The 13,033-nt window shown below is 43.3% G+C and overlaps 1 protein-coding gene across 1 annotated transcript in view; it reads right to left on the minus strand.

Annotated features, from left to right (window-relative positions):
* Positions 1-13,033, minus strand: part of ATPSCKMT (ATP synthase c subunit lysine N-methyltransferase) — a 419,223-nt gene that overhangs the window by 49,508 nt on the left and 356,682 nt on the right. The window lies entirely within an intron of this gene.

Raw genomic sequence — 13,033 nt, forward strand, 5'->3', positions numbered from 1 at the left:
GACACCAGGGACTGTCTTCCCATCAATCATGAGCCCAGGAACCAGAGGCTAAAAGGTATGTGGGTTAGAATCTGCATCTATCTCATCACTTATGATTTCAAAACACTTTTAAAGGCAATAGCTTTTTCTTTTCTTTCTTGTGCTGGAACTAAATGTTGCATTGTCAAGGAAAAGGATTCCTACTTATTAAGAAACATCCTTTGGGGAAAGGGGGAGGGATTCTTATCTGGAAACCAATGGGGCAAAGGGGCTAACATTTTACAAGCTGCAATAAAAACCAGGAAAATCCCAGAATGAGGACAGCTGGGGAGAACAGAAACTACTGAACAAGGACGAAGTCAGAGTCCTGGCTCTCAGGTGGGTGTCACTGGACGGACGGACAACAGACATTCTGCGGTTTGCAGATTCTGCCCCCCACCCCCCGACCTGGGGTGGCGGGGGTTGGGGGGCGGCTGCTGTATGAGGGGCTTGTCTCCGGCTGCTGCCATCAGTCCCTACAGCCTCGCTGCCTGCCCCTCTCTTCCCTCCATGGGCTTCTGAGTACTTCATTAACTTTTAAATCCAGCCGTTTAAGCGCTTGCATAGCCTAGTTCCCCTTCATGTAAAAGAGCCATTACAACCTCTGTCTCTCCTCGTATACTTGACTCATCTCATGCAGGTATCCAGAAAGATGGTCTCAATGATGCTACTTTAATTCCTTGGCAATTAAGAAAGGCAATAAAGTCAGCAGGCCAAACTGGCCCTCAAAACAGGAGGTGCTTCTAAAGAGCATCTGGTCCGCTTAGCTGATGCAAAGGTCTGGCTGGCCAGAGAGGGGCACCCCAGCCAGAGCCGTCCTCTGGGAACCAGATGGCCTCCAGAGCGTGTCCATCTGCACTCCATGGCGGGGAGGGCTTTGGGGGGGCTTCCAGCTAGTCGCCTTTGGGCTTGTCTCACCCACATGCGAAGTCCTTCCACAGGTCTGACTGGAATTCCTCAAGCCCATGTCCCCTTCTTTAAGCAATCACACTTCAAATTCCTGGGTAAGCTTTGGGTCTGATTTCCTCTAGAATAAAAGTATTTTATATCTTTTTAAAGGAAAAGGAATAACCTTATCATTATTATTACTATATTATTATTATTACTGTATTATTAGAAGTTATTCCTCATTCCTTTAATATATATATATATATATATATATATATATATATATGAATGACTAGGTCACTTGGCTATATAGCAGAAATTGGCACAACATTGTAAATCACCTATATTTTAATAATATAAAAAAGATTATTCCATGTTTTTTGGATTTTCCCCCCTCTTAGTTATTTCTAGAGCTTTAAAATGTGAGCACCAAAACCATGTTATCATCTCAGAAAGGCCACATTGTTGTCAAAAACACCGTAGCCAAGATGAGTCTCAGGTCAGAACTTTGTGTCTTGGAAGAAACTGTGCACAGCTGACAAGCTGATGAGCCTGAAGCCTTTAGAATGGGGACTAGCTTGCCACTGGGGCCCTGGGGATGTGTCATCTAGTGGTCACGATCCAGCCCCTGGGAGCCCAGCTGCCTAGGTTCAAATCCCAGCTCCTCTTATTAGCTCTGTGACCTGGCACAAGTGGCTTCCCCTCTCTGTGCTTTAGTTTTACATCAGTCAGATGAAGATAATAACAGTACCTGAAACTGAGTCTCTGTAAAACTGAGTTCCTCTGCTGAGTTTCTGATGAACCTCTCTGTCCTCAACTTGACTCCCTTTCTTTTCCTGAACCTGTTCCCCTCAAGATTGAGGAATATCAAAGAAAAGGGAGATTGCAGCCATATACAAGTGCCTCTGTCCCTTTCCTTTGAAGTAAAATATTTTTGCTTTGAAGTAAAATGCTTTTTGTCTTCCTTGAGTCTCAAGAAGCTGGCTCAAGAGTGAATGATTAGTAGACGTGAAGATGGAGCATCAAAGAACACTTGTTGGACTGGGCAACTGGTCACAATGTAGACTATAGACCAGCCACACAGCAGTCTCTGAACTCTCAGTTCCTTGAAAGGTAGAGACAAACGCCTCACACAAATCCCCAAGCTGTTTTTCCAGGAAGCAGACCCCCACCAGATGAAAACGGCTGACTATAACAACATAGACGCTAGACTGGTTGAAACCAGAAAGTTAATGATGCTTGAAACTTGACCTTGATGCTAGCCAATCTGAGAACTGTACAAGGGCTGATCATGTATCCTGCAGACCCCTCCCTCACATTGCTTTTAAAACCCCTTCCCTGAAAGCCGTAAGGGAGTTTGGGTCTTTTGAGCAGTAACTGCCCATTTTTCTTGCTTGGTGCCCTATGATAAATGCTGTGCTTTCCTTCACCACAACCCAGTGTCAGTAGATTGGCTTTGCTGCAAGTGGGTGAGTGGACCCAAGTCTGGTTCAGTAACATATCTAGGTCATGGGGAGGTGGTGAGGTTTAAATAAGTTGATAAATATAGAGAACATATACTGAACATTTTTGCCATGGAACAGTCTACTATGAACATTAGTTCTTAATTCTCCATAAATAGATATAATTTTGATTCTGACTCACTATCCAACCAGACTAGCAGGAACTTACTTCTGACCTTCAGGGGTTCCTCCAGACCTCTGCTTGGACCAGACTTGGACGTCGGCACTCTGCCTGAGTCTCCCAAGAGTCCACATGCCAGGACGTATTTCTCAGAAACTCTGACATGGGTGGTATCCCCAGAGCCTGAAGTGAGGTCTGGAGTGCCACCACTCAACATAGGCAAGGAGACATGAGAACAGACAGGCAGCAGGAACAGAGCAGAGGTCCAGCCTTCCACCTAAGCATCTGCGAAAAGGCTCCATCCCCTATCTCCAACCTGCCCTTGAGAAGCCAACTGGAGCAGAAAGGCTCACAGTTCACTTTATAAGGTCAATTTGCAGGATACAAAATGCAGCATACTTTCAGAGTAGAGATAAAATTTAATCTTGGATATTGCAGCCAAAACTTTAATGACATGGAAAGATATTCACAATATTTTGTTAAATAAAAAAGGTCAGGTTATAAAACAGAATCAAGGATTGTGTCTATATTAATTGTCCAGGGCTGCTGTAACAAAATGCCACAAACTTTGGGGCTGAAAACAAGAGAAATTTATTCTCTCAGAGTTTTGGAGGCCATAAGTCCAACATCGAGGTGTGGGTAGGGCCGTGCTCCCTGTGAGGTGAGAGGGGAGGACCCTTCCTCACTTCCTCTAGCTTCTGGTGGTTGCCAATCCTTGGTGCTCCTTTGTTGTGCCAGCATCATTCACGTGGTCCTTTCCCTGTGTGTCTGTCTTCACCTGGCCATCTTTGTATAAGGACAGCAGTCATATTGAAATAGGAACCCGCCTTCCAAATGACCTCATCTCCATCTAGCCAATTTACCGGCAATGACCCTAATGCCAAATAAGGTTATAATCTGAAGCTAGGGGTTCGGACATCAGTATATCTTTTTGGAGAGACATAATTCAGCCCATGACAGTCTCCCATGTTAAATTAAAGAACCTATATCTTTTTCAAAGAACCTATATCTTTTTCATCTCTTTATAAAGCCACACCTACACATACCTGAATGCCATTGACTCTATGTGCTGTTCTCACCACAGCTACCACCTCCTCTCCAGCTTCTCCCCTCCTCGCTCTCCCCTTGCCCCGCCCCCCCAGGTGAGCTCTGTTGACACCTGGATCCTTCCATATGCCTCTGTTTACTCAGAGGTTCCTGCTCAGACCTTGGGAGGCATACACCCATCATGTAAAGGTGCATGTTCGGGGGAGGGTTTGCCTGTGTTTTGGTTTGGTTCCGTTTGGTTTGGGCTGTGCCCATGGCATATGAAGTTCCTGGGCCAGAGATCGATCCAAGCTGCTGCAGTGACAACACAGATCCCTAGGCTGCTGTGCCACAAGAGAATCTTGTCAGTATTTTTTAATAGAATATTTTATGTGTATTTTCTGAATCTTGCTTTTCTCACACAATAACATCTAGTAGAACTCCCTTTAAGTCATCTAAGATAATTGCTCTAAATCTTTATTTTTCTTGATTGTGCAATATATTTTGTACTATGACATATACTCTAACATACTACATACATAATACATACTATAGTATATACAGATAATTTGGGGGCACCAGCCAGAAATTAAGTGATTGTCTTTTTTGTTTGTTTGTTTTTTGTTTTGTTTTTTGCTCTTTAGGGCTGCACCCACGGCATATGGAGGTTCCCAGGCTAGGGGTTGAATAGGAGCTATAGCTGCTGGCCCACGCCACAGCCACAGCCGCACAGGACCCAGCCATGTCTGTGACCTACACCACAGCTCATGGCAATGCCGGGTCCTTAACCCACTGAACAAAGCCAGGGATCAAACCTGCAACCTCATGGTTACCAATCGGATTTGCTTCCACTGCACCACAACAGGAACTCCAACAGTGATTGTCTTAAGATACTTGGGGACAGGGATGCTTTTCCGTTATCTCTGTTTATTCGAGCCTAGTACATCCCTGAGATATGATAGCTTTCCAATAAATATTTATGTCTTTGATTTGCAGCTGAAGAATTTTGCAAAAATTTCAACTCTTAACTCCAGTAGAATTGCTACCTACGTAATCTTATTTCTGCTTGAGAAAGACACTGACATTTTAGAGTCCTAGAAACTAATATTTAACATTCTACATAAACCATCACAATAGGTCATCCTGGCAGTGCAAGGGATTAAAGTGCACCTACAGATAAGGAAGGGGGACTCTGAGATGTGAACACTAAGTTGTGCAGACTAGTGGTTAGACAGAGGGGGTCACACCCTCATCTACTGACAACCCCCTTCCTAGACCATCACTCTGTGCCACTTAAGGGTCCATAAAAGAAACCTCATCTCATTTGCTAGAAGTGGTTCAGAAAAATTTAGATTTGGTTGTTCCCAACACCTCCACTGCAAAGTTTCATGACCATTGAAAATAAACAAAGCAATGAAGCAGACCAAAAAATTGTAAAGTTCTAGCAGTCCAGGACCCAGCCACTGTGCAGAGAACTGTTCTAACTCTTCTTTGCTTATTTCAAACCAGTGGCTTGACTTTAGAGCCAGATGTGTTAAAGCCAAAGGGTGTTTGGCTCTAAGGGCATGATAGAAAGAGTCACTCATTAGTCATTAGGCAGTGGTGAGAGAGGCAGAAACCTGGAGTTTCAGGCACTGAATTGAGGGAGCCCAGTGGTGACCTGTGAGATTTACCAGGACTAAGTTTGCTATGTGTGCCCACCATTTCTAGGAGGATATTTCCTAGGAAAATGTTTGAGAGCATTTGACAGAGAGGCTATTGGAAAGCTCCACTGCAGCATATTTTTCCTTTAATTACCTATAAATGGGTGTGTGATTTTGACAGATGCTGTAACCTTTGGTGTACAAAGTGACAAAGGACCACTGCAGTTAGGAAAAGATGTGAATTTCAAAGGGGAGTGTTGCCTAGAGTTTACCTCTCTTACCTTCCTTAAATAGCAGATTGCAATGTGGATCTCAACCTGGGATGAACATTGTAACCACTTAGAAGGCTTTAAAAGTACTGATGCCTGCATTCTAATTATTTGATATTAGATGCAGATGAGCATCAAGATTCTAGAACGCTCTTTGAATGACTCTACCGTGCCACAGAAATTGAGACCCACATCCCTAGAAGATTAAAGGATTAAATCTTTAAGACGTGGAAAGGATTAGGATTGTTAAAAAGCTAGAAGGGCTGCTTGTGAAATAAGATAAAATTAAGAGTGAGAAATAACCTCTTCATGTGGCAACGTAGCCTTCCATGATCCACTTCACAGCTTCGCCTTTGGCCTGACCTCCAATTTTTCCCTGCACTTTGTTGCGGCAGCTGAACTGAATTTTCTCCACATCAACCACACCATTTCTCTCCTCTGTGGCTTCATGACTGCTTACACTCTTCCAGGAATCTTTCCTTAAGTGAATTGGGATCGTTCTTGGCAACTCAACCCATGGTCTATCTCACTGAAGTTTCCATATGACCCCACATGAACTCACTGTGTTGCATTCAATGACCTGTTTTGGTTCAGGTTCTTCACTTGACACCAGTGAACATCCTAAAAGCAGGGATTCTTCCCATTCATTTGGGTTCCCATCACCTATACCAGTAGGTGACCCATCAAGGAATGACTATAAGATGAAGTCAGAAAGTAGGACAGCATTAGGAAGCATGTATCAGTTACTCATCAGTTGTAATATTGGGAAATGTATAGTCCTGACAGGTACACACATTTACGAGAAAAGTTGCTTTGTAGATGATAGCACCCAAAAGATTAAAAGAGAACATTTATGGAAAATGAGAGCAACACAGAGTTTGTTGCATCCTTATACCCAGAAAGAAATTACATTTCAAAAAGATACATGCACCTCTATGTTCACTGCAGCACTCTTCACAATAGCCAAGACAAGGAAATGGATTAAGAAGATGTGGTTCATATATACACTGGAATACTACCCAGCCATAAAAGAGAATCAAATAATGCCATTTGCAACAACATGGAGGCAACTAGAGATTCTCATACCAAATGAAGTAAGACAGAAAGAGAAAGACAGATACCATATGATATCCCTTGTATGTGGAATCTAAAATATGGCACAAGTGAACATATCTACAAAACAGTGACAGACTCACAGACACAGAGAACAGACCTGTGGTTGCCAAGGGGGAGGGGGAGCAAGTGGGATGGACTGGGACTTTGGGGTTAGTAGATACAAACCATTTAGAAAGGATAAGCAATGAGGTCCTACTGTACAGCACAGGGAACTATATCCAATCCCTTGGGACAGACCATGATGGAAGGTAATATAAGAAAGGGAAAGTATATACATATATGACTGGGTCACTTTGCTGTACAGCAGAAATTGGCACCACACTGTAAATCAACTGTACTTTAATTTTTAAAAATAAAGAATTAATTGCATCTCATACAGTATTTATAAATTTGTCTGCATTTCTCCCCTTGTCCTTATTTTTAAAAGCCAAGTAACGCTCTGCGGGGAAATCCTTTTGCAATGTGTACAGGTATCAAATCACGATACCTTTTAAATATCTTACAATTTTATATATCATTGTACCTCAATAAAGCTGACAAAAAATGTAAAACCAAGTAACATAAAAGTATCCTAGTAGCCAGGATTTTTTTTGAGCCTGAGGAAATACAAGGTACTCCATTTCTACAAGTGGCCCCACAGAAGAAAGGCCTTCCCTTGGGGAGATCGCAACGCCCTGAAACACAGCTGCAAACGTTTGCTGCCTCACCAATCATCTCTTGCACGCGGAGCGGCCAAATGGCACTGACACTTCAGAAATATCAGAAACTGGTCATTTATTCTTTGACTATCTTCCCAGACAATCAAACTCTGAACATCTCCTGTGTGCTAAGCAACCCCGGCTACTCCTTTCCAGCAACTTTGCAAGAGGCACTGTCAGAACTCCTTACAAACAATCAAGTCTGAAAGGTCTCTGGAGAGTGTCTGCACGTGAGCAAATGGTGCCGGAGCGGAAGCAAGGGCAGACGTCTCCTGCCAAGAGCAGTGCGTGTTGTGCAAGATGAAGTTCTTGTCCAGGGAGCCTCACAACTGTGTGGCACTCCGGATTAGGCGTTGCAGAATGACAGCGATTTGAGCCACGGCGCTTGGCTGGCAGAGGCTTTTACGTACGCTGTCAAGCTTAACGTTGGCATGCGCCGGGCGATTCTGTAGTGCTGGGTACACAGCGAGCCTGCTGAGGGCTGTCAGTGTCACACAGAGCGAGGATGGATCAGAATCCTGGGGTGGTCAGCATTCAAAGAGGGTCAAGAGACCTTCCTTCCTCTTGCAGATAACGAAGAGAGATCAGAGGCTTAGTGGTTCTTGCTGAAGAATCACACAGATAAATAGCAACATGCACACCCAATCCACATTTGCAGGCTTAAGCTGGGGTTCTCTGCTTCCATGCTCTGAATTGGCCCTTTGCACTGTCCAAATGCACCTGTTGTTTTTCAGCTGACTCTTGACCTTATAGGCAGCCTAAGGATGACTGTATCAACTCGGGCAAGTCGACTTGGGGCTGTGCCACGGCCTCTCCAGGCACTTCCACTGGGCATCCCTCACACGGCTCAAGTCATCTCCACTGGCATCCAATTATTATCACTATTATTAAAGTATAATTTATTTACAGTGTTGTGTCAATTTCTGCTGTACAGCATAGGGATCCCATTATTTTTCTGTCACTCACCACGTCTGGCTGACCTTATCTTTGACCTAAAAATCTTCAAGACTTAATTCCTCAAATTGAAAGGGTTTCCAACAGGTATTTGAGAGTAGAAGCACTTGTATTAAGTTCGTTGTCTCTTTCAAAAAAATAAATGAATAAAGGAGGCGATAGGAAGCCAAAAGGAAATATAATTATAGTTCTCTTTGCCTCGCCTTTCATCTCACAGAGAAATGTGAAGTCTTATGTAGCCTGTGGGTTGATTTCAGCTGAACAACACTCAACTCATTAGAAGCTATTAGACGGGGTATTTTGGAAAAGAGTACAGAGGGGAGGTTGTGAGTAAAAAAATTAAAATGTTTTGTATTCCAAAACAAGAATAAATTTTCTTCCAAACACAGAGATAAAATTAAGGGGAAAAAAATAGAAGTACAGGCTCAGATTAATTATTTTCTCCCCAGCCCATAAGTAAGGGCTATGCATTAGCAATGCGTGAGTTTACACACGCCCCTGTGTACCCCAAGTATCTATTATCTGCATCATGACTTCATAATGATAATGACTGTCGTCTCCTATTCGGAAGCAAACGCAGCAAAAATGAGTTGGCAGACACTCCTCTCCTGCCCTATTCCTCCCTCACCCCCAAATAACTTATCCATTGTTTTCAAAGAATTGCCATCAGATAAGAAAAAGGAGCATCAACCAGGACAGAGGAGAGCTGCCTCCCCAGCACTGGCTACAAAGTAACCACTTCAGAAGAGAAGAACCAGGGGAGGCTTTAGATCTTCCCTCCAGGAAGAGTTTGACATTTGCTTTTAAAAATGGCACAATCCCTTCCTTGTTTGGCATATATACAGAGGCATAGTCCATGTCTTCATTAAACTGCCATGAAGGGAACACATTCTTCGACAGATTTTTTTTTTTTTCTTCCCTTCTGGCTGTGCCCACAGTATACAGATGTTCCTGGGTCGGTATTGAACCCAGGCCACTGCAGTGACCCGAGCCGCAGCAGTGACAACACCGGATCCTTCACCCACTGAGCCACCAGGGGACTCCACTTTGACAAATTTTTGACTCAGAATGCTTGAGAAACGGACTCAAGTGATTCGGCATGAGCACAGGATGGGATCCTCCCCCAAAACATGGCACCCTAGAGGTGGGACCCTAGGGATGGGCCCATGGATTCTAAGACAGCGGGATTGGAAGACACTCTTCTATTTTTCAAATGACGGAGAGAAAGAAATTCTAAGTGAAGCTGCGGCAGGATGCCTTAGCGATGGCCTGCGAATAAGATGCAGCAATTGCAGGTCACACCCTCCAGTCCCCAGGTCGATTGCCTTTGTGCCACTCTCGGGGATTTGACCATTTCTCTTGCTTTGCGCTGCAGTGGTTGCTCTCCATGAGGCAATCCTTCTGCATTTATCTCAGCAGTAATGTATACGCACCGACTTCTTTTTTGAGGTCCCTGTATCAGCTTTTGCTCAGTTATGTTGTGGTAACAACCGGCACCCAGGAGCTTATGACCTCAAAGGTTTGGTTCTCCCCGGGTTCCGTGTTGGCTGAGCTCAGCTCCACAGGTCTTCATGCCAGGGATCAGGCTGAGGGATTGGCCCCTAGCAGGGCCTTGCCCCCACGTGGCGGAGAGAAAGAGGAGCAGAAGAGGGTGATGGCTCCTAAGTCTTCTGTTCGGGAATATGTGTATCACTTTGCTCACCCATCACTGACCAAAGGAAGTCACATGGGCAAGTGTGACATGACTGGGCATGAACTGAGCTCCTCCCACAAGTAGATGCAAGAAGGAGGGATCCTGTAGAGTAGAGCGGGGCAGTGAATGTAGAAGTTCCAGGGCAGGGATTGCACTCCCGCCACAGCATCCACCAGAGCTGTTGCAACGTCCACATCAGATCTTTAACCCACTGAGCCACAAGGGAACTCCCAACATCTTGAACAAATATTATAATCTGCTATTCAGCCTTTGGTGGTCACTTTGCAAGAAATAAAAGAACATGGCCATTCCACTAAAAGCCATATTTGCTCTACTAATAACACATTTATACCTTGATATGCCATTTTCATGCCTTTTTGTGTATTTAACAAGCTTTCTTTTAAATATCAAATTATATGTAACTTTCAGAGATACTTTAAGCATCAGTTAAACTCAACCATACAGTTACCAACCACACTCGTGACTCACTGAAGTGCCATCAATGTGGCAGCCTGGACCAAGTCTACCCAGACACAGGCAATGTCAGCTGGGTCAGCTGTTTCCTGGTTGGCAGCAAGCTCAGACATCATCATTTGGAAGACGCATTTCTACCGCACATTTGTTGAAACATGGGAAAAACTGAAATCTTACCATCAGTGAAATTCCTTATTTGTGTTTATAAAATAAGATTTGTGGTTTAGTCTTTAAATATTCTGCATCTGTGGAGTTTCTGCTGTGGCACAGCGGGTTTAGGATCCAGAGTTGTCTCTGCAGTGGCTCCAGTAGTTGCTGAGGTATGGGTTCGATCCCTGGCCCGGGAACATCCGTATGCCATAGATATGACCAAAACAGAAAACAACGACAACAAGTCTGCATCCTTGCTCCTCAAAATATGGTCTGAGGCTCAGAGCTATTGACATTCCCTGGCAGCTGGTTAGAAATGCAAAACCGCTGGACTTTAACCATCGCCTCAGATTAATAATGTCTGCAGGGGATCCCGTGCTCATTAAGGTGTGAGAAGTGGTATTATAAATGGCATTGGTCTCATAGCTAGAGCGAGTACACACACGTGCGTGGATCATGGGGACAACAGGATGACCTCTCCCCACTCCCCCTGCATCTGCACCCTCAGCACACGAGGCAAGAGGAAAGAGCATCAGAGGGTTGTCCCATTCACCAGAGTAAGTATGATGACAAGGACAGACTGGATAGCTCCGCCCCGGCTGCACAGTAAAATCACCTGGAGCCGTCTTTTTAAAAATACTGATGCCTTCCACCTCCCCCTGCCCTGCCCCCCCGCAGAGATTCATTTGGTTTGGGCATCCACATTTTGAAACACTTCCTCAAGTGATTATGGGTAGGGGCTTCCCATACAGCGGGGGATGGAAGGTCTTCTTGCAAAGTGAGCTATTTGTGAGCTGGGAGCAGAGCTCTCCTGCTCTCCCGTGAACATAAGAATCCTCCTTGTCACTCTCAGGACCACAGCATAAATGCATTCTAATTGAGGGGGCAGGAAAGAGAAAGAGGTTGGGTACTGTTTAGAGCCACCAGGAGCCAGGATCTGAGTAGCACAGATCCCAGATTTGGTTTGATTCTTCTTGAGCCTCAGTGCTCTGCTATGTTAAATGGGCTTAATTAAACCTAATAACTGTCACTTGCCATCCTCTGTCCACACTTCCTGGGATTCTGAGTTTACAAAGATGCTCTTTATGCGATGAAACTTACTAAGGTGCTATATAGATACAAACATGTGTTAATTTTTGTACACCTTTTAAAAATTATTCTTGGATTATTTTATCTTTCTAAAGACTTACCGATTATTTGTAATTAAGAGATTGCTTCCTACTTCATGTCATTTGAATCTGGGTAGACAAGCTAAAATCAAGAATTTTCAAAGTGGGTTCCTTGAGCCATGGGGATTTACTAAATTTGGGTTCCAAGGAGTATTTTTCAAGTACAACTAGGGTTTTTTTTTTGGTGATTCTATTTCTACCCTTTAAATTTATGAGAGAATATTTTATCTGAATTTAGTTTTTTCTTCTACTTCCAAATTATGTTTCTATATTATGATGACATCACATGGTTCTATGTAAGGGAAGCCTAAGATTACATCAGAGAATAAGCAGTAAAAGTATTGCCATTAATGAGCAGAATATTTAGAGTAATATTTAACTGTTTTGGAATTATTAATTTTTTTCTGAGTTAATCTAAGTATGTTTGCTATATGTACATACATATACACATAAAATTGGTAGCATGTGCTTTCACATGTAATTAAAGCAGTAGAATTTGAGAGTTTCATGTATGTACATGTATGCACATCTGTATGTAAGAAACATCCATATTCACGTATGGTAATTTTGAAGAGATGGTGAGCCTCTGTCATTTTAAAAGCCTCTTAAGTTGTCAAGGTCACAGAGATAGAGAATGAACCCATCTGTTCCAGCTGGAAGCCTGTAAATATAAAGACCTGGGATGGATGACATTATTACCGGAGCAAGAAGACTTCCTTCATGTCTTCTAACTTTGAAATGTCTAGCCATCTTGAGTTGGGTTTCAGATGCTGGCAGCAATCCACCAGACTTTTGAAGAGGAAAAATTACTTGCACTGAAGCTACTGACAACAGGCCTTTTATTCCGAAAGGATAAAAAATTCACAAGTGAGTGCGAATGTGGGCAATCCCATATTTCTTTGCTCAGGTGTCAATACTACATCTCCGGAAGGCTCCCAAATGACGACTCCTGCTTGACAGCTTAGGAAGAAATGTGGCAGTGATCATTAATCTCATGGGGAAAGTGGTGTGTGTAATGAGAAAAGATCTACATATGAATCTTTACTTTGGGAGATAAAAAACAGACATTGTTGGGAGGAAGAAGATGAAGCCCCCTCTATAATCTTTCTTCCTCCAACCAGTTCCACTTTTCATTCTTAGAATGGTGATACTCTGATCAAAATGTCCCTTTTACCTCAAATCCAAGTGTAGGCTCTTAGAAGTGAAGACAAGCTTACAATTAAAGCAAGAAGTCATTTATAATCTCTTTTAAAAACTTATTTGCAGAACGGAAACAAACGCGCAGACTTTGAAAAACTTATGCTTACTAAAG

Source organism: Phacochoerus africanus, chromosome 1 (genome assembly GCF_016906955.1).
Source record: "Phacochoerus africanus isolate WHEZ1 chromosome 1, ROS_Pafr_v1, whole genome shotgun sequence".
In the NCBI taxonomy this organism is placed as follows: Eukaryota; Metazoa; Chordata; class Mammalia; order Artiodactyla; family Suidae; genus Phacochoerus; species Phacochoerus africanus.